The 27,711-nt window shown below is 34.7% G+C and overlaps 1 long non-coding RNA gene across 1 annotated transcript; it reads left to right on the forward strand.

The window, feature by feature from the left end:
* The first annotated feature begins 1,151 nt into the window (after positions 1–1,151).
* Positions 1,152–27,075, forward strand: LOC132597616 (uncharacterized). The gene is made up of 2 exons (XR_009564622.1): positions 1,152–5,601; positions 24,122–27,075. It is a non-coding gene; the product is annotated as an uncharacterized lncRNA (long non-coding RNA).
* The last annotated feature ends 636 nt before the right edge of the window (positions 27,076–27,711 follow it).

Here is a 27,711-nt window from a genome sequence, read left to right on the forward strand (position 1 = left end):
CTGGCAAAGAAAAAGGGTCAGGGCTGGCAAAATGTGGCAGGTGTCAAAATAAAAGGTTAGGCTCTGTGCCTGGGGACCCATCTGTCAGATACAAGTATGATAAGGCAATTAATGTATTTATTTATATTGCTCATGACAAATCACGTACTCCATAAAAATGGTCAATTTAAACATTCTCCACTGTTCTCTAGAAGGTAGAATTAATATAAAAATAAAGTGTTCAAGACAAAAAGCAAACTCTAATAATAAAATGGCTTGTCTATAAAAATAAATAAAGGTTTGAGGGATTATAGTAGTCTACATTGCAGGATAAAAACTATTAGATATAACATCTTGACAATATAGTGATTATATTCAGGATAATACAAAATCCATATTTATGTTGCAAGATAATTTCGGTAGCATTCTTTGTAAGTTCAGCATGCTTATTATTCCATTAGGCTAGATTTCATAACCTGATAATAAAATGAAGCCCAGAAAAACTATGAGGAAATAGAAATTTAGAAATCCAAGATATGTCTTGCATTTTCTTTAAATGTTTAGTTCACAACCTTGTCATTATTAGAGCTTTCGTTTTCACTTTGTGACTAATCCTGACTCCTCTTTAATTTATCTATCATTTATTTAGCTTTCTCACTACTTCTGCTTTACAATCTGTTTAAACTAGAGTATGTTTAGATTCAATATTCATCAGTGATGCAGTTTTACATATAAAATAAATTTTTGTAAATGTTTTAAACATCATGCTATTTTACTAATCAACAAAAAATCTAACCCAGAATACTGAGAAAAATGAGATTTACTACAGTCTAAAGTTTTATGCAAAAACTGACCCCCCGGGCCTCCCTGGTGGCACAGTGGTTGAGAGTCCGCCTGCCGATGCAGGGGACACAGGTTCGTGCCCTGGTCCGGGAGGATCCCACATGCCGCGGAGCGCTTGGGCCCATGAGCCATGGCCACTGAGCCTGCGCGTCCGGAGCCTGTGCTCCGCAACGGGAGAGGCCACAAGAGTGAGAGGCCCGCATACCGCAAAAAAAAAAAAAAAAAAAAAAAAACTAACCCCCATATTTTCCCCTGAATAAAATAAAGCTCTCGATTATCTTGTTTTAATAAGTGAAGCTCACACCTTATGGTAATACCAAAATTTGAAGAGAAACAATATATGTCTATAGTGTAATATGCTATATAGAGGGAAAGTTCAAGTTATTTAATTGTAGGAAGAAAAAATGCCAATATGACTATATTATTGCCAAGTTACACATTTTGTCTGCTAAGCGATGAAATTTAACAAGTGAAGCCATTGGAATAGTAAAGAGAATCATTTGGCTTTGGAAAGAACAGAGGTATTATATTCAATAGATTTCTTTTCTTTATGTTGATGCAGCATTTATGCCCTCATCAGTACTTTCCATTTATTAGAAGGATATTGGTTAAATTCTAAGTCAATGATTTTTCTCTCCAGAATTTCCTTCTAGCCCTTGACATTATTACATTATTAAACTACCTTCTATTGGTCATATGAAACTTGGCTTTCCATAGTATAACAACGTTAGAGTAGGAGTTAAGGAAGGAAAGTAAATTAAAATATATTAAACACAAACTACATTATATTTTCTATATAATGCTCTGATATATGATTTACAAGTTATGTTTGAAGCTTAATTGTAATTAACCACTACTTAAAATCGAATTCACTCATGGCTTCATTTCCTGATTCAGAGTTCAATGTTGTTCCTATTGCTGGTTTTATTTCATTTGAACCTCAATCTTCTTAATTAGCTCTGTTTCCTATCTATTTATTTTCATTTGCCTGGATGTACTTGAAAATGCATCAGGTCCAAAAAAATTCTTATTCACCATTCTGTACAACTCTTCAAAACTCTAGGGTATGCTACATGATAAAATAATAATTTCAACAGAAAATCGTGATATCACTGAATTTTGTTATGAGTAACAAGAATAATACATCAAACAGAAGGTAAGATTTTGTTTTACTACTAGACAGAGAGAATTCTCCATTTTAAGTTTGTTCTTTTGCAGTATATGTTCTATCTTTATATGGGAAGAAAATATATAATGGGGCTCATTTTATAAAAAGAGAAATCACCTCAATTTGTACTTTTATTTTTCTACAGAAGTATATGAAAAAAAATTTTGCTGGGTATCCACTCACTTCAATTCAGCTATTTGAAGAAATTATGAAAATTCTGATGAGTTTTAAAATTCTCATTTTCTCCAGCATAGTATAAACATGTATTGGTCTATCATCACAGGTATGCTTTCATAAATTTCCTCTTACCAATCAGATAAAAATTCATACCAATTTGCAAAATTGTTTTCTTTATTTTTCTTAAAGCTTAACACATATGAGAATATTTGGGAAAAATTCATTTTCTCATCTGTCATTCTTTCAATTCATGGTAACAGTAAATGGTATTCATGAGTATCTTAATTATTTTAGCAAAGGATGAAATTCTTAGTATAAAATCTGTTATGCAAAGAAAATAATCTAGTGCAATTTTATTTCATGCTATGAAAAAAATGCTATCATATTCAAGAGTTTTTTTGTTTACAAATCTTTGAGATATGTTCCCACCAAACATCAAATGATGTTTTTCATCAGCATAAAATGATGTTGGATCTCATACATTCTCAAAGTATCATCCGTACCACCATCTCATACCCTCCATTTTTGTTCCTGCTATAGTTCCTGGTTTGTTTGTTTTTTAAATGATCAATCACTCACACATCACAAGGTAAGTACTCTTATTATCCTCATTTACAGATGAGGATACTCTGGTATTAAAAAAGGTTAAATAATTCTTAAAATGTGAACCCATCTTATTTTAGTAGTTAGACTTCTATCCATCTACTTACTTGCTCAAACAAGGAATGCCAGAATGTTGAAGAACTAAAGAGCATAAGTGAGAAAGTTACACTATAAGGTAAGAAAAAATTTAATAAACTATGAAAATGAAAAAAAGCAGCCAACATTCTGAAACAGCAAAAAAAATTGTTGGGGACCAAGTATATGGATATTAAGATGAAAAGTGGCAATGAAATATGAATAAGAAGCAACACTAGCAAAATCTGTGAAAGCTTAAGATAATGGAAAGGGAAGAATAATAGAAATGGTGATGGATGAAGTACACCATTTTTCTTGGTCTCTAACATATGGTTATTGAATAATTCTAAGAGACTATTTCCTGTATTAGTTTCAATAAAATAGAGAATAAAGAAGTATCTATGTTTCTGGGATTAAAGATATTGTAGACCTTCATGATCTTTTGTGATTTTTCAGGTGAATAGTTTATTATGTCAGAAGGCATTATTGTATGATGGTTTAAAGGATGGACTTTGTAGACAGCCAGGAGCTCAAATCCTGGCTCTCCAACTTCCTATTATGCTTATGATCTTGACAGTGGAGTATCAGAGCCACCTCCTACTGGATCATGATAGCTGATTATGTGCAGCTCTTCCCAACATCGTGTTCACTGACATCACACTGATAATTTGAAATCAGCCAGGTTGAGATCAGTTACATGGCAAAAATTGGCAAACCATATAAATCAGGGCTTTTACCCCCATGTGCCAGCTTACCAGCACACCCCTGGACCTTGGGAAATTCCCTAATCTTTCTGGGCTTTTAGTTTTTTTCATCTGAGAAGAAAAAACAAATACGACAGGTCCTCATAATGTTCTGCATACCTTTCCAAGGATGATATATTTCACATGATGCCTGGTACGTAGTATAAACATCAATAATGGTAGCACTCTAGTAATTTAATTCATACTATCACATAAAACACTGAACCATTTTGCTTTTCTAACACACTAGAAAACATTTCAATTAGTTAATCAAAATTCCAGGAGAGGAGGATTTGTAAAAATTATTTCACTGGCTTTACAGATGGAATGATTTCTCCTATATATTTTTAGATTTTGTAAAGAAGACAATTGCTAATACTTGTATAGTATATTTCTTCTGTACATTAGTTTAGAAAAACTTCTGCTTTCTACAGTGACTCATATAGAAGCTCAAGGGCATCCTTTGGGCTTTTAACCCACCATCCACTAAATTAGATTGTAAATGGCTTTAGTTCTTCAAAACTTCTCGATAAGTTAATTCAAGGACTGATGTTGGCTGTATACCCCACTGTTTGGAAAGCTCAAACAGAAGATTCTGAGCCAGAGGCCACTATGTCTATCAAGATGACAGGCTGTATGTATACCTTGAAACTTTGAAGGTAGCAACCGCAGGAAATAAGGAATTTAAGAAAAGATTAAACAGTCTAGAGATAACCCCGCTAGTTGCTTACTTAACAACTCTCTCATCTAGGTAGTCTTCAATATGGATTTATTCTTAAGATCCTTGTTTCATTTCTCTGGCCTTGGAATATAATTCTTTGTAATATTTTAAGATAAGTTATACTTACCCACTTTCCACTATAGTTCACAAGGTATGAAGATCATCTTATTGTTAAAAATATCAAGTTGAATTGTAATGTCCTTTAGTACTTCAAAGATTTCATGGTAGATTGTTTACAAAAATGACTAAAATAATCCCTCCTATCCCTGTCTGCACACACCTTTTGCATTATGACTTTGCTGTTCCTCTCATCAAGAGCTAGTTTCTCTGCACCTTCAATCTGGGCTTTATCAGGTGGCTTGCTTTGGCCAATAAAACATCAGGAAACATGTTGAAAGTAGAGATTTGACAAGCACTTGCACATCTGGGCTTGCTGTCTTTGCTGCCCTGAGACTGACATGCGAAGAAGCTTGAGCTAGCTTCCTGGAGGATGAGAGACCACATGGGGTGGAGATGGGACATACCATCTAAGGTCCCCAATATCAACCAACCTGCTAAACACCAGGTACATGAGCAAGGCCATTCTAGATTATTTAGCCTTAGATGACCTGTCTGCTAACTGGACAATCAACTTATCATCCCACAGAATAATAAGCAAAAATAGAATAGTTGTTGTTTGAAGCCAGGGGTCAGCCAATCTATACAGCCCATGAGCCAAATGTAGAACACGACATGTTTTTGAAAATAAAGTTTTATTGGAACACAGCCATAGTTATTTGTTTATGTATTGTTTATTGTTCCTTTCATACTGCAATGGCAGAGTTGAATAGTAATTGTAACAAAGACTATATAGGCTTCAATGCCTTAAATATTTACTATCTTCCCATTACAGAAAAAAAATTGCTGATCTCTGTTTTAAGCCACTAAGTTTCGGGGTGGTTTGTTAAGTAGCAATAGAAAAATGACACAGACTTATTTTCCAAAAAAGGGAGTATATCTCATTTCTTATTAAGCTAATAAAGTCCTATGCTCATAACAAAATACATGCATTTTTTTCAGCGTCAATAATCTCTTTTATGGGAAAAATAATACCATTTCAGTTTGCATGTCTAAAGTACAGTTATGGGGACTGCTAGCTGTACACCAATATCTGTTTTTTCCTTTTTCCATAGTAATACATTTGGCAACGGGCTTATAGCCACTCAGTCCGAGATTACAACTATGAGCCTGATTCTCAGTTGTGTGTGACCACAGGACAAAGTTTTCACTTCTGGACTATGAACGGAAATGATGTATGCATTTACTGTGCTTTCTCCATGCTCCCCGTCCCCTTCCCCTTCCATTCCCCTAACTGGAATGTACAGAAATCTGATTTACCATGCAGACAGGTAGAATGCTCTAGAGAATGGAGGAGATACAATGAAAGGAATTTTAGTCAGTTAAAAACCATGTGGGGCAGTGCCATACCCCCCAACTTGGACCACGAGTTAATGTTGGACTATTAACATGAGAGAGAAATAAACTTGAATCTTCCTTAGGCCACTGAATTCTCCTTAAGAGTCTTTTTGGCAGCAGACTAATCTTATCCTAACTAATACAATAGTTTTGTGCAATATATTTTGATACCCAAATGATTTAGTTAGTAGAATGTTGGATCTTGGGTCAAAAACTCTAGGGTACTTTGATAAATTTTGCCCTAATTTTCTGAATTGGCTAGAGGCTAGTCACTTATAGGAACTGTGATTTTGTTTCCCTAGATAAAAATATACAACTCCAGATAGGCTAAGCAGGAATTTTGAAAACTGACCTTACTAATTCCTATTTCTACCAAGTAAGAGAGCCACAACAACTGGTGATTGCCCTAGGCATGTGTCATTTTAGTCCCAAGAAATGCTTATATACCAACATAGTGCCTTAGGTAATATAATGGGAAATAATCAAGGTGAGTTTTTTGGTACTTGGACAGCTAGGAATAGTTCTCCTTGAAAAGACACATATACTCCATTTGGAGGCAATGAGAAGAAAACTGGGGAAGAGGATTTTAGTTACATTCTGAATGTACACTCAATGATGGCAGCCAATAAGTCTCAAACTTTAGTGTGTATGAGGGGAATTGTTAAGCATGCAAATTTTAGTTCTCTCTCTTCCTCTCCTCACATTCCCAGAGATTATGTTTCAGTAGGACTAGGAGACTTACCTATAATCTCCATATTTAAATATTACCCTAAGTGATTCTGAGATAGGGGGTCAGTGACTCTTCTTTGGAAACCACAGCCATGACAGAAATTAAATTCACATATTAAGAGTCAGTTCCAGGAAGTGGAGAAATGTAGATGTCGCAAATAGTGTGCAGAAAAAGAATTAAGGTTTCCAGAAGAAAAGCTTCTAGTTTTTAAATATTCTTTCACGAACAATTTTGTTGAAAAACTAATGAGGAACAACTCTGTTGAAAAACTAATTAGGAAACTAATTACCAAACACAAGAGTAAAAAGGAAATTGACCTATTTTGCCTGTGAGCTTCCTACTCAGTGTTCAGTTTAAAAGTAACCATCGTTGGAAGTTACATGAGGCCTCTCTGTCACGTGCCTTCATTATACTCCATAATTACTGGATCAGAGCAAGAATCGCGTTGAGTTTAGTTGTCTAGCTGCATGTCTTCCCTAGTGGACTAAATGTTCTTTAAGGAAAGAAATTGTCTCTTTCTTGCACACCAAAGTATCCCCAGAGCTTATTAGGATGCCAGGAATAAGCCAAGTGCTTAACCATTATTTATTGAAGGAATGAATCTCTGAATGGAAAATAGCTGGTTGATTTTACCAACACAGGAAACGGACGTGAACTGTAATGAGACCAGGTGGAAATTGCCTAAAGGGTGTGCTTCTATCAAACAGATAATGACTTAAGCAACATAGACATGGCAGAGGTATTTTCAGAAGATAACGTTGAGCCTTGTGGCCTTGAGGACATTCCTGTTTGGAGAAGGGGTAGATTTTAGTGCATGGGCAAGGATTGGAGATAAAAATCCTCATTCATAAGAACAATCTCCCTGTAAGAACTACGCAGTTCTTACAGGGAGAACTGTAAGAAACTCCTTGGGGTCTCTTACAGTTGGGGTAGAGACTTTGAACCAGTTTGATTTTCTGTTCTGTTATTCTATAATTACAGTGGTTATTCTTCAGTGCTATCAAGTAGTCTTTTGGGTAAGCTTGAGGATGGTGAGCTTGTGAGGAATGGAGCTGTTGGAGCTGATTTCCCAACTGTCAGAGAAGTAATCATCCCAGATATTAGAATCCAATCTTGAGCAAAGAAACGGACAACTGAAATGTGGATTCTAAAAAATTCAAACTCACAGAAACAGAGTGGAATGGTGGTTGCCAGAGGCTGGGTGGAGGGGGAAATGGGGAGATGTTGGCCAAAGGGTACACACTGTAAGTTATAAGTTGAATAAATCCTGAGGAACCTAATGTACAGCATGGTGAATATAGTTAATAATAGTGTGATTGTATACCTGAAATTTGCTAATAGAGTAGATCTTAAGTGTTCTCACTACAAAGAAACAGAAACAAAAACGATAACTATGTGAGATGAGAGATTTGTTAATTAGCTTGATTGTGGTAATCATTTCACAAAGTGTAGCAAATCATTACATCTTAAATATATACAATTTTGGTTTCTCAATTATACCTCAGTAAATCTGGGGTGGAGGGGTGGGGAGGAAACACAACTGACTTAAAACATAATCCATCTCTCCAGATTATGTTTTTAACAGAACTGTTTAAAATTTAAGTAAAATATATTATTTGCCTGCTTTAAGATCCATTTCTGTGTATTCCAAGCATGCCAGAGAAGAAATGAAGGACACAAATACATTAGAGAAGAAAAGGAAAGAACCTGTGAAAAAGGTTCAAATGCAGCCTGAAAAGGGTGCAAGCCAGTCCCAGAAAGCAGTTAGCCAGCTGCACGAACTGGGAAAAGTCACTTAACCTCTTCTCTACCTGAATCTCATTAGTAAAATTAGGAGAAAGGATGAAATAATTTATAAGGTTTCTATTAGCTTTGAAATTTTTATGAGTTCAGAGCCTTTAAAAACTTGGCATCTTCAAAAAAAACAGCACTGAGAATTTTTTTTCAATATTCCTTTTATCTATAATGGAAACAAGTTAAAAATAATTGGCCTAATGTTCACAAATCCATTAAATATTTACTGCTTACTCTCTTGATGACCATTTTGATTCAATATGCATGTAGAAATCATCAATATTTCCAAAATTCAAAAATGTGCACTAAGGAATTTTATGGCTTCTGTGATGGCTTTGAACTAAAATATGATATACTTCCTTGTTTGTGTAAGTGTTTTCATGCTTATCATTTGTCAGTAAGCCCTAGAATCTAAGTATAATATTTATACATGCTAAGTGCTTAGTTTATCATTATAATTTGCATCTTGAATTGCAAATTGCATAACTTTTCTAGAGTTTCTCCATTTATTTTTTAAATGTTAGTGTCCAGGTAACAACCAGAAAAAAAAGGAACTTCTCCAAACCATGTGGTATGCTAACACTGAAAATAAAATGAGTGTTATTTCCCATGAGGGAAATGTAGTTAAGGATAAAGAGGAGATATATATATATAGATAAGAACATTTGCTTATACACAAATAATGTGATAATTCTACTTTATAATTCTGTACATTTTTCTTATTTTAATTGAATCTATGTCCCTGCTAGTATTTTTCTTTTTTAATAAAAAATTTATTATTGATTTTTCTTCTTAATGACATACTGCCATCTTTTTTTGTATTTACCCCAAATATTCATAGAATAATTCTCTATACTAGGTGTTGTACAGTAAATATTTGTTGATTGTTGATTGATTAACATTTTAAATGCTGCTTCCAACACTTCCTTCCCATCCTCAATGTGACAAATACTGTCACTACCTACCTTCACAACCTTCCACCCCTGCTTCTTCTAGGGACATGTGAAGCTGTTGTGGCCAATGAGACACAAGACTACATCATCTTGCAAGATTTTTTTCATACTCTTCAGACAAAGGGGAGGGATGCCTTTTCATTCAATCTTTGAATAGTCTTTTGAGAAGCTATCTGAAGCTATTGTAGCCTTCTTGTAAGGCTGAAGAAAGTAACACACATGCAGAGGATGGCAGAAAAGAGAGATTCTGAACCAACTGTGTAGTACCACCCTACATCTAAAAAAGGATTTTTGACACATGACATAATAAATTTTCCTTATTGTTTAAGCCACTTTTAGTTGGGTCTTCTGTATCTTGCAGCTAAAACTGATACACTCGTTCCTTTATTTCCAATCTCCATACATATAAACATGATATTCTTATAGAGCCTATGTAGTCTGAAATCTTACATAAGAGTAAAATAGCACACCAGTACTATTTCCTTTGAGAAAAACACTGGTCACAGGTGTAAGCACTACCTCAACTATATAATAATAATGACAGTAGTTTACAATTATTGAGCACTTTCAATGAATAAAAAGGACATTGTGCTACGAACTTCACCTATATTATTTTATATTCACAACAAACGTCTAAATTGGGGAATAACATTATCTCTATTTTTAAAATGCAGAAAATGTGGCAGCAAGATAATAAGTAACCCACAGCTAATAAGTGAATAAACTGAAGGTTTGATTGGAATCAGCTAGTTATCATTATGCTATCTCTTAATGAATATGTGTATTTAAGATATGGGGTATATATGGGTTTTTGGCAGCATTTAGGAATAAAATGAACAGACTAGCACATCATCTTGGTGCTCTCTAAGCTTATCACTCATAGCTCTGTGCACAGACTGAACTAACAATTTACAGGTATGGGAGTGGGAGGATATAGCACTGTATGTATAGCATGTGTAATTCAAGGAAGAATATTTAAATGACATGTAGCAACACTAATATTTCTCTACATTAAGTAAAGTATACACGTTCACTGATAGTTTCAAAGTTATAGATAGACACACCTCTGAACACCATTAGAAAAACATGCCATATTTCCCTGGACATACTTTATACCCCTTCTATATTGAAAAAAATACTGAATTGAATTGGAAAGCAGACCATTAAGTTGAATCAGAGTTTATCATTTTAAAAATTACTTTTTTATTGATTTTGAGAATCTAGGAGACTCAGGATATAAAGTATGATTTTTTTTCTGAGTAGACCACAATTCAAGATCTACAGTGACTAAAATTTGGTATTGAAATTGTCAAAATTAATTTTCTTAAACAATTTTATCACTAACTAATGATATATCAATATTTTACTCAATAGACATGATCTTTAAGACTAATTTTAAAATTTTACATATTATTTTATAATATAATATTTGTTATATAAAATTGATATATATATATAAGTAAAAATATTTTATATATAAAAATCATGAAGCATGAAAATATAACAGTCATGAACCCTGCAGCCAGCTCAGGAAGTAGAATATTACCCATGTCACCGAGGCTGTACATATGCTTTCCTCCAAACCCCATCTCCCTGCCAATCCCAAAAGGTAACCAATACCTTGAATGTTGGGTTTATTGTTCCTCTGCTTTTTCAAATAGTTTCTGTTGTAGATGTATCTATTTCTAGATTTTGACGTATATAACATGGTATTATTAACTTCGTGGTTTGCAACTTGCTTGTCTCACCCAAGGCTATGTTTCTTAGATTCACTGTTTGCATGTAGCTATAATTTGTTCATTTTCATGGCTACATAATTTTCCACTGAGTGCCTATATAACAGTCTCTTAATTCAGTCACTTAACAAAGAATATTTTGGGTTTTTTCCAGTTTTTAAAATTTCTATTAAAATATGTTTATTGTGTGCTCAAATTATCTCTATCTTTAAATTTCTTTCTTTTAATGTGTTAACGATTGAAAGGGCGACTGGAAGTCTCTATGATTGGAGATTTATCACTTTGCTCTTGTTTCAACCATTTTTCCTATATATATTTTAGAGATGTTTTATTAGGTGCACACAATTTAATTATTTAATATTTCTGATGAATTTTTGACATGTATTTGGCCACTTTATTCCTAATTATCCTGTTTTATTCATTGAAGTTTATTTATCAGTCTTTAATAAAATTACAGTGGGTTTTTAAAATTAACATTTGCCTGCTATATATTTTTCTATACTTCTTTCAACTTTTTCATGTCCTTATGTTTTAGTGGTGGCCATTTAGAAGAGGGACTCTAAAATTGTCTTTTTAGTTGATGTTTAGTCCATGTCTTAAATAAACTTCCCTAGAAAATGGACCTTGAGGCAAAAGCTTATGTGCTATGACTTTCTTGGGTATGCAATCCCAGAGAAGCAGGAGTGAAGGAAAAACTGAGGATAATAAGGAGTATATTTTTGAGCTGGTCACAGCTTTGCATCACAGTTGGTTGTTAATTGTTGCAGGATATCCCAGAAGGGTTATATGTAACTAATTGCAACTTGGAACAGTCCAGTGAGGGAAAGGAAAAGCAAACAATTTATTTGCAATATCCTCTGTTTTCTATATGTCCCATGCAATAATAGCTCCCCAGTTTCTGGGTTGTGTTAGTTGGCCCCTCCAGGTATATGCTGGGGAATCCAGAGCCTCCAGGCATGCAGTACAGCCAACGGGCAGATGTAATGTCTTTATGTCAGTTGGTACAACATGTGAAGGCTTCTAAATTTGTGGCAATGAAGGTGGCAGTGGCACTGGCAGTGTCCGGAGCTTCATAACTGTGGAAGGTGCGACGATTTGCTAGAGTGTCACTTCCTCTACCCCATTACTAGTGAGGGAAGTGTCTGAGGTCTGGAGATGTAGATGGTCTCAAGCAGATCTCAGGTAGTGCATAAACCAAGCCCTGTATGGTCCATCCCTGGCACCACTTGGATCAGCTTGCAGTCAATCTCATGTGAGTACAAGAGCCCACACTTTTTTCTCTGAAAGCCGAGGTGCAAGTCCAATCTGTTTAGGAGGTAGTGAATTGTAAGAAACTGAAAAGCTTACAGAGTTTTAGCAAATCATAGTTACAGTCCTCATTGCTGCAGCTGGTCCAGTGCTATAATTAAAGGATTTAAGGAATAAAAAGTGCAGAGAGTAACAGAAATGCAGAGAGAAAGAAGATGGCATTATGCTAGGTTTAGAATATTTAAAACTTGTAAGGAGTCAGAAATTATATCATCTTTAGTTTTTTTCTTATTTTCATCCCCCCTCCCACTAACCACATGTCAAACATTTTTCACTTATTATGGAATTGATCTTCTTAACATTTACCCCTTTATGAATACTTTTAGAATGAAAAATACATTTTTTAACTTCTCCTAAATGCAGTGAGAATGGATTTGTTGTGTAAATTCTAAAATTGATTCTACTTTTGAGTGGTCCATCATGCAGCAATATGTCAATTAGATAACGAAGTTTCTCACTATCCTACGTGATTCTTTGAATGAGGCTATGAAGTTAAGCCACTGTAAAAAATATAAGAACAAAACGTAAAGCTGATTGTTCTAGACCCTATATAGAGTATGTATTTATATAATACAAAAGTTATTTGAAATGTTAACCAAAAAGTTTCCTAGGTACAACTTGATGGGATATAACTCAATATTGGAAGACAGAAAAGAAGGGTAAACGTATTTTAACAAGCTTAGTGGAAGGTGGAGGAACATAACATTTTATGACAAGAAGATATTCCACACCTATGCAGAAATTTGCAAACTTTGGAAGGAACAGAGGGAATAAGGAAACAAGGGAATGGGACAAAAGGAGTGAAACGATTGGAGAATTCTGTAAAGAATTCCCGAGTGGGGCTTCCCTGGTGGCGCAGTGGTTGAGAGTCCGCCTGCCGATGCAGGGGACACGGGTTCGTGCCCCGGTCCGGGAAGATCCCACATGCCGTGGAGTGGCTAGGCCCGTGAGCCATGGCCGCTGAGCCTGCGCATCCGGAGCCTGTGCTCCACAACGGGAGAGGCCACAACAGTGGGAAGCCTGCGTACTGCAAAAAAATAAAAATAAAAAATTCCCCTCCTGAGTATATAGCCAAAAAAACAAAAACACTTTTTAATTCAAAAAGATACATGCACCCCAATGTTCATAGCAGCATTATTTACAATTACCAAGATATGGAAGCAACTTATGTGTCCATCAGCAGATGAATGGATAAAGAATGAAATACTACTCAGCCATAAAAGTGAATGAAATTTTGCCATTTGCAGCAACATAGATGGACTTGGAGGGCATTATGCTAAGTGAAATAAGTCAGACAGAGAAAGACAAATACTGTATGATATCACTTGTATATGGAACCTAAAAATTAGAACAAATTAGTGAATATAACAAAAAGAAGCAGACTCACAGATATAGAGAACAAACGAGCAGTTACCAGTGGGAAGAGGGAAGGGGGGGAGGGGCAATTCAGGGATAGAGGAGTAAGAGGTACAAACTACTAGGTATAAAATAAATTATAAGGATATATTGCAGAACACGGGAATATAGCCAATATTTTATAATCACTATAAATGGAATATAGCCTTTAAAAATTATGAATCACTATATTGTACACACATAACTTACATAATATTGTACAGCAACTATACTTCAATTTAAAAAAATTTTTAAAAAAGAAAAAAAATTCCCATGACACTCTCCTGATAAACAAGACAAGGTTATCATGAAGGCAAGACACAGTGTTTGCTAAAGAAGGAGTTCAACTACTGAACTTTCTCCCAAAGCAGAGTATCTGAAAACATATTAATTACATTGATAATAAGTGTATGCCCAGAAGGATGCCATGAAATCAGTGTGTTAGAATATTTATAATTAATTTTCATCAACGTGGCAAAACCAATTGGTGACACAAAAGTGACAGGACAATTAGAAAAATAATGGCCATCTAATCAATATGACTCTTCTATGTTTGCTAGTCTTCTGCCTGTTTCACTGACACCTTATAGTTTCCCATCCCAGCTAAAGAGGGGCTCTGAGGGCAATTCCTGGGATGGAGTTCTGTGAGATAGGCCTGATCATAGGAATAGGGTGAACTTCCTTCACAGACTGTAGAATATGGAGTAGAGAAACATTAGAAAGTCAAGATCCAAGGGCAAGCCTGGGATCAGGCAAAACACTATATTAACACCTCTGTCTGAGAAAGACGGGGTGAGATGTTGAAACTGGGACCAAGTCAACAGACCAGGAACCTGTGCCCAGCTAAAGGGGTTTTTGAGAGCATTTCTAGGATCACTGAGCTGGGAGAATTTAACTTAGCCCTACAGGTAGTAGCTGCTTCAAACATCACCCAACTCAAATTAGATTTATTTTAGGATTTTATTCTTTTCCTCTTTTCTCATTGCAAAATGTTGTTCCAATGATTTGGTGAACATATATACTCTATTGTATTGGTCATATACCTAAAAGTGGAATTGCTGGTAGCTCATATATGCAACTTTAGTAGATATTGTCCAACCATTTTCCAAAGTAGTTGTACTAGTTTACATTCATACTAGCATTATATGAGGTTTCAGTTGTAGCATCATCTCACCAACACTAGCATTACCTGAATTTTTCATTATTTTTAACATCTTTATTAGAGTATAATTGCTTTACAATGGTGTGTCAGTTTCTGCTTTATAACAAAGTGAATTAGCTATACATATACATATATCTCCATATCTCCTCCCTCTTACATCTCCATCCCACCCTCCCTATCCCACCCATCTAGGTGGTCACAGAGCGCTGAGCTGATCTCCCTGTGCTATGCGGCTGCTTCCCATTAGCTATCTATTTTACATTTGGTAGTATGTATAAGTCCATGCCACTCCTCACTTCGTCCTAGCTTACCCGTCCCCCTCCCCATGTCCTCAAGTCCATTCTCTACATCACGTCTTTATTCCTGTCCTGCCCCTGCGTTCTTCAGAACCAATTTTTATTTCTAGATACCATATATGTGTGTTAGCATATGGTGTGTATGACGGACACTTGGTCCATCCACCTCACTACAAATAACTCAATTTCGTTTCCTTTTATGGCTGAGTAATATTCCATTGTATACATGTGTCACATCTTCTTTATCCATTTATCAGTCGATAGACACTTAAGTTGTTTCCATGTCCTGGCTATTGTAAATAGAGCTGCAATGAACATTGTGGTACATGACTCTTTTTGAATTATGGTTTTCTCAGGGTATATGCCCAGTAGTGCAATGGCTGGGTCATATTGTAGTTCTATTTTTAGTTTTTTAAGGAACTTCCATACTGTTCTCCATAGTGGCTATATCAATTTACATTCCCACCAACAGTGCAAGAGGGTTCCTTTTTCTCCACACCCTCTCAGCATTTATTGTTTGTAGATTTTTTGATGATGGCCATTCTGACTGGTGTGAGGTGATACCTCATTGTAGCTTTGACTTGCATTTCTCTAATAATTAGTGATGTTGAACATGCTTTCATGTGTTTGTTGGCTATCTGTATATCTTTGGAGAAATGTCTATTTAGGTCTTCTACCCATTTTTGGATTGGTTGGTTGGTTTTTTTTGATATTGAGCTGCATGAGCTGCTTGTAAATTTTGGAGATTAATCCTTTGTCAGTTGCTTCGTTTGCAAATATTTTCTCCCATTCTGAGGGTTTTCCTTTGGTCTTGTTTATGGTTTCGTTTGCTGTGCAAAAGCTTTTAAGTTTTAATAGGTCCCATTTGTTTATTTTTGTTTTTATTTCCATTTCTCTAGGAGGTGGGTCAAAAAGGATCTTGCTGTGATTTATGTCATAGAGTGTTCTGCCTATGTTTTCCTCTAAGAGTTTGATAGTGTCTGGCCTTACATTTAGGTCTTTAATCCATTTTGAGTTTATTTTTGTGTGTGGTGTTAGGGAGTGTTCTAATTTCATTCTTTTTCATGTAGCTGTCCAATTTTCCCAACACCACTCATTGAAGAGGCTGTCTTTTCTCCATTGTATATTTTTGCCTCCTTTATCAAAAATAAGGTGACTACATGTGCGTGGGTCTATCTCTGGGCTTTCTATCCTGTACCATTGATCTATATTTCTGTTTCTCTGCCAGTACCGTACTGTCTTGTTTACTGTGGCTTTGTAGTATAGTCTGAAGTCAGGTAGTCTGATTCCTCCAGCTCTGTTTTTCTTTCTCATAATTGCTCTGGCTCTTTGGGGTTTTTTGTGTTTCCATACAAATTGTGAGATTTTTTGTTCTAGTTCTGTGAAAAATGCCAGTGGTAGTTTGATAGGGATTGCATTGAATCTGTAGATTGCTTTGGGTAGTATAGTCACCTTCAGTGTTGTTTCTTCCAGTCCAACAAAATGGTATATTTCTCCAACTGTTTGTATCATCTTTAATTTCTTTCATCAGTGTCTTATAGTTTTCTGCATACAGGTCTTCTATCTCCTTAGGTAGGTTTATTTGTAGGTATTTTATTCTTTTTGTTGCAATGGTAAATGGGAGTGTTTCCTTAATTTCTCTTTCAGATTTTTCATCATTAGTGAATAGAAATGGAAGAGATTTCTGTGCATTGATTTTGTATCCTGCTACTTTACCAAATTCATTGATTAGCTCTTGTAGTTTTCTGGTAGCATCCTTAGGATTCTCTATGTATAGTGTCATGTCATCTGCAAACAGTGACAGGCTTACTTCTTTTCTGATTTTGGTTCCTTTTGTTTTTCTTCTCTGATTGCTGTGGCTAAAACTTTCAAAATTATGTTGAATAATACTGGTGACAGTGGACAACCTTGTCTTTTTCCTGATCTTAGAGGAAACGGTTTGAATTTTTCACCATTGAGAAAGATGTTGGCTGTGGGTTTGTCATACATGGCCTTTATATGTTGAGGTAAGTTCCCTCTATGCCTACTTTCTGCAGGGTTTTTATCATATATAGGTGTTGAATTTTGTCAAAAGCCTTTTCTGCATCTATAGAGATGATCATATGGTTTTCCTCCTTCAATTTGTTAATATAGTTTATCACATTGATTGATTTGCATAAATTGAAGAATCCTTGCATTCCTGGGATAAACCCCACTCGATCATGGTGTATGATACTTTTAATGTGCTGTTGGATTCTGCTTGCTAGTATTTTGTTGAGGATTTTTGCATCTATGTTCATCAGTGATATTGCCCTGTAGTTTTCTTTCGTTATGACATCTTTGTCTGCTTTTGCTATCAGGGTGATGGTGGCCTTGTAAAATGAGTTTGGGAGTGTTCCTCCCTCTGCTATATTTTGGGAGAGTTTGAGAAGGATACATGTTAGCTCTTCACTAAATGTTTGATAGAATTTGCCTGTGAAGCCATCTGGTCTTGGGCTTTTGTTTTTTGGAAGATTTTTAATCAGTCTCACTTGTAGTGCTTGTGATTGGTCTGTTTATATTTTCTATTTCTTCCTGGTTCAATCTTGGAAGGTTGTGCTTTTCTTAAGAATTTGTCCATTTCTTCCAGGTTGTCCATTTTATTGGCATATAGTTGCTTGTAGAAATCTTTCATGATCCGTTGTATTTCTGCAGTGTAACTTGTTACCTCTCCTTTTTCATTTCTAATTCTATTGATTTGTCTTCTCCGTTTTTTTCTTGATGAGTCTGGCTAATGGTTTATCAATTTTGCTTATCTTCTCAAAGAACCAGCTTTTAGCTTTATTGATGTTTGCTATTGTTTCCTTCATTTCTTTTTAATTTATTTCTGATCTGATCTTTATGATTTCTTTCCTTCTGCTCACTTTGGGTTTTTTTGTTGTTGTTGTTGTTCTTTCTCTAATTGCTTTAGGTGTAAGGTTAGGTTGTTTATCTGAGATGTTTCTTGTCTCTTGAGGAAGGTTTATATTGCTATAAACTTCCCACTTCGAACTGCTTTTGCTGCATCCTATACGTTTTGTGTTGTCGTGTTTCCATTGTCATTTGTTCCTAGGTATTTTTTGATTTCCTCTTTGATTTTTACAGTGATCTCTTGGATATTTAGTAGTGTATTGTTTAGACTTCATGTGTTTAGCCTCCATATTTTTTGCAGATTTTTTCCTGTAATTGATATCTAGTCTCAGAGTGTTGTGGTTGGAAAAGATACTTGGTACAATTTCAATTTTCTTAAATTTACCAAGGCTTGATTTGTGACCCAAGATATGATCTATCCTGGAGAATATTCCATGAGCACTTGAGAAAAATGTGTATTCTGTTGTTTTTGGATGGAATGTCCTATAAATATCAATTAAGTCCATCTTGTTTAATGTATCATTTAAAGCTTGTGTTTCCTTATATATTTTCATTTTGGAATATCTGTCCATTGGTGAAAGTGGGGTGTTAAAGTCCCCTACTATGATTGTGTTATTGTCAATTTCCCCTTTTATTGCTGTTAGCATTTGCCTTATGTATTGAGGTGCTCCTATGTTGGGTACATAAATATTTACAATCTTTATATCTTCTTCTTGGATTGATCCCTTTATCATTATGTAGTGTCCTTCTTTGTCTCTTGTAATAGTCTTTATGTTGAAGTCTATTTTGTCTGATTTGAGAATTGCGACTCCAGCTTTCTTTTGATTTCCATTTGCATGGAATAGCTTTTTCCATCCCCTCACTTTCAGTCTGTATGTGTCCCTAGGTCTGAAGTGGGTCTCTTGTAGACACCATATATACAGGTCTTGTTTTTGAATCCATTCAGCCAGTCTTTGTCTTTTGGTTCGAGCATTTAATCCATTTACATTTAAGGTAAATATTGATATGTATGTTCTTATTACTATTTGCTTAATTGTTTTGGTTTTGTTATTGTAGGCCTTTTCCTTCTCTTTTGTTTCCTGCCTAGAGAAGTCCCTTTAACATTTGTTGTAAAGCTGGTTTGGTGGTGCTGAATTCTCTTAGCTTTTGCTTGCCTATAAAGGCTTTAATTTCTCCATTGAATCTGAATGAGATCCTTGCTGAGTAGAGTAATCTTGGTTGAAGGTTTTTCTCTTTCCTCTCTTTAAATATGTCCTGCCACTCCCTTCTGGCTTGCAGACTTTCTGCTGAAAGATCCGCTCTTAACCTTATGGGGACTTCCTTGTATGTTATTTGTTGTTTTTCCCTTGCTGGTTTTAATATTTTTTCTTTTTATTTAATTTTTGATAGTTTGATTAATATGTGTCTTGGAGTGTTTCTCATTGCTTTTATCCTGTATGGGACTCTCTGTGCCTCCTGGACTTGATTGACTATTTCCGTTCCCATGTTAGGGAAGTTTTCAACTATAATCTCTTCAAATATTTTCTCAGTCCCTTTCTTTTTCTCTTCTTCTTCTGGGACCCCTATAATTTGAATGTTGGTGTGTCTAATGTTGTCCCAGATGTCTCTAAGACTGTCCTCAATTCTTTTCATTCTTTTTTCTTTATTCTGCTCTGCAATAGTTATTTCCACTATTTTATGTTCTGGGTCACTTCTCTGTTCTTCTGCTTTAGTTATTCTGCTATTGATTCCTTCTAGAGAATTTTCAATTTCACTTATAGTATTGTTCATCATTGTTTGCTCTTTAGTTCTTCGAGGTCCTTGTTAAGCATTTCTTGTATTTTCCCCATTGTATTTCCAAGATTTTGAATCATCTTTACTATCATTACTCTGAATTCTTTTTCAGGTAGACTCCCTATTTACTCTTCATTTGTTTGGTCTGGTGGGTTTTTATCTTGCTCCTTCATCTGCTGTGTGTTTCTCTGTCTCCTCATTTTGCTTAACTTACTGTGTTTGGGGTCTCCTTCTTGCAGCCTGCAGGTTCGTAGTTCCCATTGTTTTTGTGTCTTCCCCCAGTGGCTAAGGTTTGTTCAGTGAGTTGTGTAGGCTTGCTGGTGGAGCAGACTGGTGCCTGTGTTCTGGTGGATGAGGCTGGATCTTGTCTTTCTGATGGGCAGGTCCACATCTGGTGGTGTGTTTTGGGGTGTCTGTGACCTTATGATTTTAGGGAGCCTCTCTGCTAATGGGTTGGGTTGTGTTCCTGTCTTGCTGGTTTTTTGGTCCAGGGTGTCCAGCACTGTATCTTGCTAGTCATTGAGTGGAGCTGGGTCTTAGCATTGAGATGGAGATCTCTGGGAGAGCTTTCACCATTTGATATTATATGGAGCAGGGAGGTCTCTGGTGGACCAATGTCCTGAACTTGGCTCTCCCACCATAGAGGCACAGGCCTGACACCCGGCTGGAACACCAAGACCGTGTCAGCCACATGGCTTGTTTTTAGGTTTCACTTCACCACAAAGCTTCATAAGGTCTGAAGACAGTGAGCTTCCTTCCTATCCTGGGCTGTTTAAAGGTACATCCTCATCAGTGCTGTCCTCTACATTTTAGTGAGTCCAACAGCTGGGCAGATGGGAACCATTTGGGATGGGAACCATCAAGAAATGATGCACCTCTTGGTGTCTACCTGTATTTTTCATTTTACTCATTCTGGTGGGTGAGTAATGTTATCCCAATCTCATCTTAGTTTGCACTAACTTGATTATCAATGATATTAAGCATGTTTTATCCTATTCACTGGCCATTTGGATGTCCTCCTATGTGAACTGTCTATTCAAATCATTTGCCTATTTTTTCTCCTGGACTGTATGCTTTTTTCTTATTGATTTGAAGATATTCTTAATATATTCTAGATAAAAGTTTTTTGTCAGATATCTATCTATCTATCTATCTATCTATCTATCATATATCTATATCTTTACCATTGTGTCTTGGTTTTTTTGTTTGTTTGTTTGTTTTTTGTGGTACGCGGGCTTCTCACTGTTGTGGCCTCTCCCATTGTGGAGCACAGGCTCTGGAGATGCAGGCTCATTGGCCATGGCTCACAGGCCCAGCCACTCCACGGCATGTGGGATCCTCCCGGACCGGGGCTCGAACCCATGTCCCCTGCCTTGGCAGGCGGACTCCCAACCACTGCACCACCAGGGAAGCCCTGTGTCTTGGTTTTGATTCTATTAATGGTGTTTTTGATTGCTGAACATTCTTAATTCTATGCAGTAAAACTTACATACTTAACTTAAATATTATCCAGTTAATCATTCTTTCCTTTATGTAAACTTAATGCTGTGTCCTGATGAATAAATCTTTGCTTCCTCCAAAACCAAACAAAAAATCCGTTATGCTTTTTCTTAATCTTTATTGTTTTAACTTTAATAATTTGATCTACAATCCTTCTGAAATTTACTTTTCTGTATGGCATGAGGTAGTTGTTGCATTTCTACACAATAACAATGAAGCATCTAAAACAAAACAAGGAAAAAAATTCCATTCACAGTAGCATCAAAAACAATAAAATACTTAGGAATAAATTTAACCAAGGAGGTGAAAGATCCATACACTGAAAACTACAAAACTTTGGTGAAACAAATTGAAGAAGAAGCAAAAAATGGAAAGATACCCATGTTCATGGATTAGGAATTAATAACTTTATAATGTTCATACTACCCAAAGGCATCTATAGATTCAATGCAATCCCTATCAAAACTCCAGTGGCATTTTTCACAATAACAGCAAAAACTTCTAAAATTTGTATGGAACAACAAAAGGCCTCAAATATACAAAGCAATACTGATAAAGAAGAACAATCCTGGAGGCATCACACTTCCTGATTTCAAACTATACTACAAAGCTATAGTAATCAAAAAGTATGGTACTGGCATTAAAAATAAACACACTGATCAACAGAACAGAATCAAAAGCCCTTAAGGAATACTAAGTGGGGAAAGGATAGTCTCTTCAATAAATGGTGTTGGGAAAACTGGATAACCATATTCAGAAGAATGAAATTGGACCCATATCTTACACCACTGACAAAAAATTAACTCAAAATGGTTGATTGAAACCTAAGACCTGAAACTGTAAAGTTCCTAGAAGAAAGCATAGGAAAAAAGCTCCATGACATTAGTCTTGTAATGATTTCATAGATATGACATCAAAGGCACAAGCAACAAAAAAGCAAAAATTAATCAGTCAGACTACTTCAAGCTAAAAAGCTTCTGCACAGCAAAAGAGATGATCAACAAAGTGAAAAGACAACCCATGGAATGGGAGAAAGTATTTGCAAATTATATATCTGATAAAGATTTAATATTCAAAATATACAAAAAATTCACACAATAGCAAAAAATAATCAATTAAAAATGGACAGAGGAACTGAATATTCATTTTTCCAAAGAAGACATACAAATGACAAACAGTTACATGAAAATGTACTCAACATCACTAATCATCAGAGAAATGCAAATCAAAACACAAGACATATCACTACACATGTTAGAATGGCTTTCATCAAAAAGACAAGAGATAACAAGTACTGTCAAGGATGTGGAGAAATTGGAACCCTTGTGCACTGCTGATGGGAATGTAAATTGGTATAGCCACTATGGAAAACAGTATGGATGTTGTTCAAAAAATTAAAAACAGAAGTACCATATTATCCAGCAATCCCACTTCTGGGTATATATCTAAAGGATATGAAAACAGATCCTTGAAGAGATATCTGCACTCCTGTGTTCAATGCACCATCATTTATAATAGCCAAGATATGGAAACAACAATGTGAATGATGAATGAAAAAGATGTGATATATCTCTATCTATCATCTATCTGTCTATCTATCTATCTATCTATCTATCTATCTATCTATCATCTATCTATATATCACATACACAATGGAACATTATTCAGCCATGAGAAAGAAGGATATACTGCCATTTGTGACAACATGGATGAAACTTGAGGGCATTATGATAACTGAAATAAGTCAGAAAAGAAAGACAAATACTGTATGATATCACTTATATGTGGATTTTAAAAAGGTAAACTTTTAAAATAAGATGAATAAGTTCTGGGGAACCTAATTGCAGCATTGTGATTACAGTTAATAATACTGTATTATACACTTGAAAGTTGCTAGGAGCATAGATTGTAAATGTTCTCACCATAAAAAAGAAATGGTAATTATGTGATGTGATGGAAGTGTTAGCTAACACTATGGCAGTAATCATTTTGCAATATATAAGTGTATCAAATCACCACATTGTACACCTTAAACTCACACAGAATTATGTGTCAATTATATCTTAATAAAGCTGGGGGAACAACTATCATTTTTTCATATGGATATTCAATGGAACCAGTACCCCTTATTCTCCACTGCCCTGCAGTGTCATCTTTGTCATACATAAAGGGACCAGGCGAATGTGTGTCTCTTTCTGAATTCTCATCTATTTCTTTCACCTATTATTTTGTCAGTACCATACCATCTTCATTACTGCAGCTTGATAATAAGCCATGGTAACTGGCACTGGAAATTCTTCCACTTTATTCTTCTAAAGATTTTCTTGACTATTTTTGGACCTTTGTATTTCTATATAAATTTTAGAATCAGCTAATCAATTTCCACCAGAAAAAAAACTCTTCTGGGGTTTTAGTTGGAATGCATTGAATCTATAGATCACTTATAAGGGGGAAAATAGTTATACACTATTATATCTTCCAATTCATGAGCATATTATATCCATTCATTTATTTAGGTTTTTAATTTCTCTCAACAATGTTTGTAGTTTCTAGGATACAGAATTTACATATTCTGTTAGATTTATATCTAGATAGTTTATATTTTATGCTATTGTAAAAGTTATCTTTACCATTTCTATATTATATTTTCTGTAGCTGATATATAGCTATACAGTTGATTTTTGGTATATTGACCTTGTATTCAGTAATCTTGATGAATTCACTTATAAATTTTAGTAATTTGTCCACATTTTTTTGGATTTACCACATATGTAATTATATTGTTTATAAAAAATGACAGTTTATTTCTTCCTGTAATATTATTTTCATTTCATTTTTTCAGATATTTTTGCACAGACTGAAACCTTCAGACACTCTTGTCCCATTCCCAAACTCTGAGGAAAGCTTTCAATAAAATGGAAGATTCCAACTGTTCCCAGCTTACACAATTCTTTTCTTTTCATGAATTGTATTTTATTTTTCTTTATCTATTGATATGATTGTATCTATTTTCTCCTTTTTTTTCCATTAAGGTCAATTATATTGATTTATTTTTTGTTGCTAAAACACCATTACAATTCATGGAATAAAACTGACTCATTTTAACACACTGCACTTGTTGGTGCAGGATTTTTTTCATCTGTGTTCATGTAAAAAAATTTGTGTGATTTTAATTTTTTAAAATATTTCCAGATTTTCTGGAATTATACAGCCCTCATAAAAAGAATGGGAAGTTTTTCTTCTGTTTTTTTTTGTTTGTTTGTTTAAATCCTCTGGAAGTGATTCTATAGAATTGGTGTTGTTTCTTCATAAATATTTTGAAGAAGTCACTGGTGAAATCAACTTGACAGGATATTTTTGTGTAAAATTTTCAATAATGGGTTCCATTATTAAAATAGACACAGAATTATTTAATTTTCTATTACTTTTCCTGATGTCTTTGGCAAATTTTGTTTTTTAAGGTATCTATTCCTTTCATCTAAACTGTCAAACGTATTTGTGTAAAGTTATTCAAAACATCCTTTATTATCTTTCTAATATCGATAGAACCTATAATGACATCTCATTTTTGTTCCTGATTTTCGTAAAAATGATTTTCTCTCTCCTTTTTTTTTTTAAAAAAACTTGGTCAGGCCTGTCTCCTATCTCCAAGTGATAATCAATTTTATTATTCAAAAACAAAAGACAACTTTGCACTTTGTTGAATTTTTCTGTTGTGTGTTTGCTTTCTATTTCATCTTTTTCTACTTTTATTTCATTCAAACTACTATTCTGTGTTTAATATGCTGTTCCTTTTTCTAGCTTTTTGAGATGGAAACTTTGATATTCATTATTAGCCCTTTCTTTTCCAATATAAGATGTTAAAGCTATAAATTGTCTCTAGAGAACATTGCTGTAACTAAGATTTCATGTGCTGTATTATTATTTAGTTCCTAAGATTTTCTGATTTCCACTGTGGTTTTGACTTTCAATCATGCAAACTAAATTGCTTAATTTCCAAAAGTTGGAGATTCTCTAGTTATCTCTGTTATTACTTTATAGCTTAATTCAGCAGTGACCAGAAGCCTATACTCTGTATTATTCAATTATTTGAAACTTTTTTTTGGAATTCTTCTTATTTTTATGGAACTTGCCAAGTTTAGATTTTGGTACATATTCAATATGCATTTAAATAATGTATATTCTATCATGATTGTATGCACTGTTCAATTTATGCCAATAAATAATTTCCTGTGTTGTTCAGATCTATATTCTTACAATGTTTTTGTCTGTTTGTTCTATCAGCTATGAATAATGGTGACTTAAACTCTCTCATATGCTTTGGACTTGTTTATTTCTCTTTTTACTTGTGTCAACTTTTGCTTATATCTATCATTCTATCTATCTATCATAATATATATTTGCTATGTTAATAGGTGTATACAAATTTACAATTGTATATTCTGTTGTTGCTTTGACCTACTATTAGTATGAAATAGTTCTTTTTTCTGTACAAATTCTTCTAATCTTAAAACCGAGTTTGTCTTATATTAATGTAATACCCAACTTCCTTTTGAATACATTCTTATATATCTTTTCATATTCTTTTACAGTCACTCTTTTTGTGCCCTTATACTTAAGACATACTTCTAATAAGTAGCATAGTTAAGCTTTATTTTTTGTCTTTTAGTCAGAATATTTAATGCCTTTTTATTTAGTAGAGTTACTGAGGGGGTTGATAGGTATTATATAATTTGTTTTCTATATAACCCATCTGTTTTATAGTTTTATGTCCTTTCTTAACTTCTTTGGGGTTAATTATATTTTGCCATTCTATTTCCCTACTATTTGTTAGTTCTATGTTCTTTTTTCTTCTGTGATTGCCATAGTTACTAAAATATGCATCCTTGTCTATAAATTATTGCTTTTTCATTGCTGAGATCTTGGAATGCTTTGCCTCAATTTATTCCCCTCTCCCCTTTTGTGTTATCTTCTTCTCTGCTTTATTAAGGTATAGTTGAGGTAAAAATAAAATTTTAAGATTTTTAAAGTGTGCAATGTTATGATTTATACATTATGAAAATATTATCCTCGTTGAGATAATTTTTATTATTATGATGCACTTAATTATATAACATTGTAAAGTGCTCAAGACATTAGTATTGTTCCTTAATATCAATATTCATTTATATTTACTCCTATACTTACCTTTTCCTTTCTTTTTTTTTTCGGTACGCGGGCCTCTCACTGTTGTGGCCTCTCCCGTTGTGGAGCACAGGCTCCGGACGCGCAGGCTCAGCGGCCATGGCTCACGGGCCCAGCCGCTCCGCGGCATGTCGGATCTTCCCGGACCGGGGCACGAACCCGTGTCCCCTGCATCGGCAGGCGGACTCTCAACCACTGTGCCACCAGGGAAGCCCTATATATATGTCTTATCCAATCAACATTTTAGTACATATACTATTTTAAATGGCTTGCAAAAGTATTTGGAACATCATGGATATAATAAACATATTAAAATCAAACAAAAATTAAAAAGCTTAGAGAAAATAAAATCAGAGATAAGGTTAGTACAAAAAACACGCATGGGTTTTGCAGGGTTTTGGAAAAAACCTGCCTGTTTTTTGAGCTTCTCACAAGCCAAAGAGGAAAGAAGCAGTCAGTTATGAGACCAGTGTCTGAAAGATAAAAAGTATACCGGTTGATTAGAAGCAATATGATTTGTCCTGAGATCTGAGAGAAACTTCTGCCTTAGGCAAGTTCCCTCCCACCTAGATGCAATAACTAAAAAAAAAAAAAAAAAAAAAAAAATTTTTTTGAGCAGTAAACTGCTTTTTCAAAAGAAGTTGTATACAAATTCCTGCTATTTGAAAAAATAAACTAGATTAAATGGGCCTGCTTAGATATAAGGAACTCGAAAAGATTTTCTTGGCAAAGAGAAGTCTGAGAATGGGCAAAAGTGTACAAAGCAGTGGAAAGAACATCAGCTTTCAGGTTAGGCAGACTAACCTGAACAGACACTATTTCAATCATTTAGATCCTGAGATTGAACAAACTACTCACCTCTTTGAATCTGTTTCCTCAGCTTTGAAATGTAGTAATCTTTCCTTACAGGGTTGTGAAGCTTAAATAAATGAGAAAAAGTATGTAAAGTACCTGGCATACAGAATGTGCTACAAAAATATTGATTTCCTTCCTTCTTCTCTGCTTCATATTTCCAACATCTTAAATTGATTTTTTTACTATAACAGATTTATATATTAATTACTTTATAGAAAGAGCTTTTTGTAGGCTAGGGCCTATTAACTAATTAAAACTAAGCTCCTGTTACTTGTGTTAGGTGTTCTGGTAGGCACTGCACTAGGTGATGATATATGCCTATGATTGTAAATCTTCCTTTGTGTTTGTGATTATATTCGCTCTTTCATACATAATGTAAAGAGCTTGCATCTT

The sequence above is a fragment of the Globicephala melas genome, chromosome 1 (assembly GCF_963455315.2).
Source record: "Globicephala melas chromosome 1, mGloMel1.2, whole genome shotgun sequence".
Classification (NCBI taxonomy): domain Eukaryota; kingdom Metazoa; phylum Chordata; class Mammalia; order Artiodactyla; family Delphinidae; genus Globicephala; species Globicephala melas.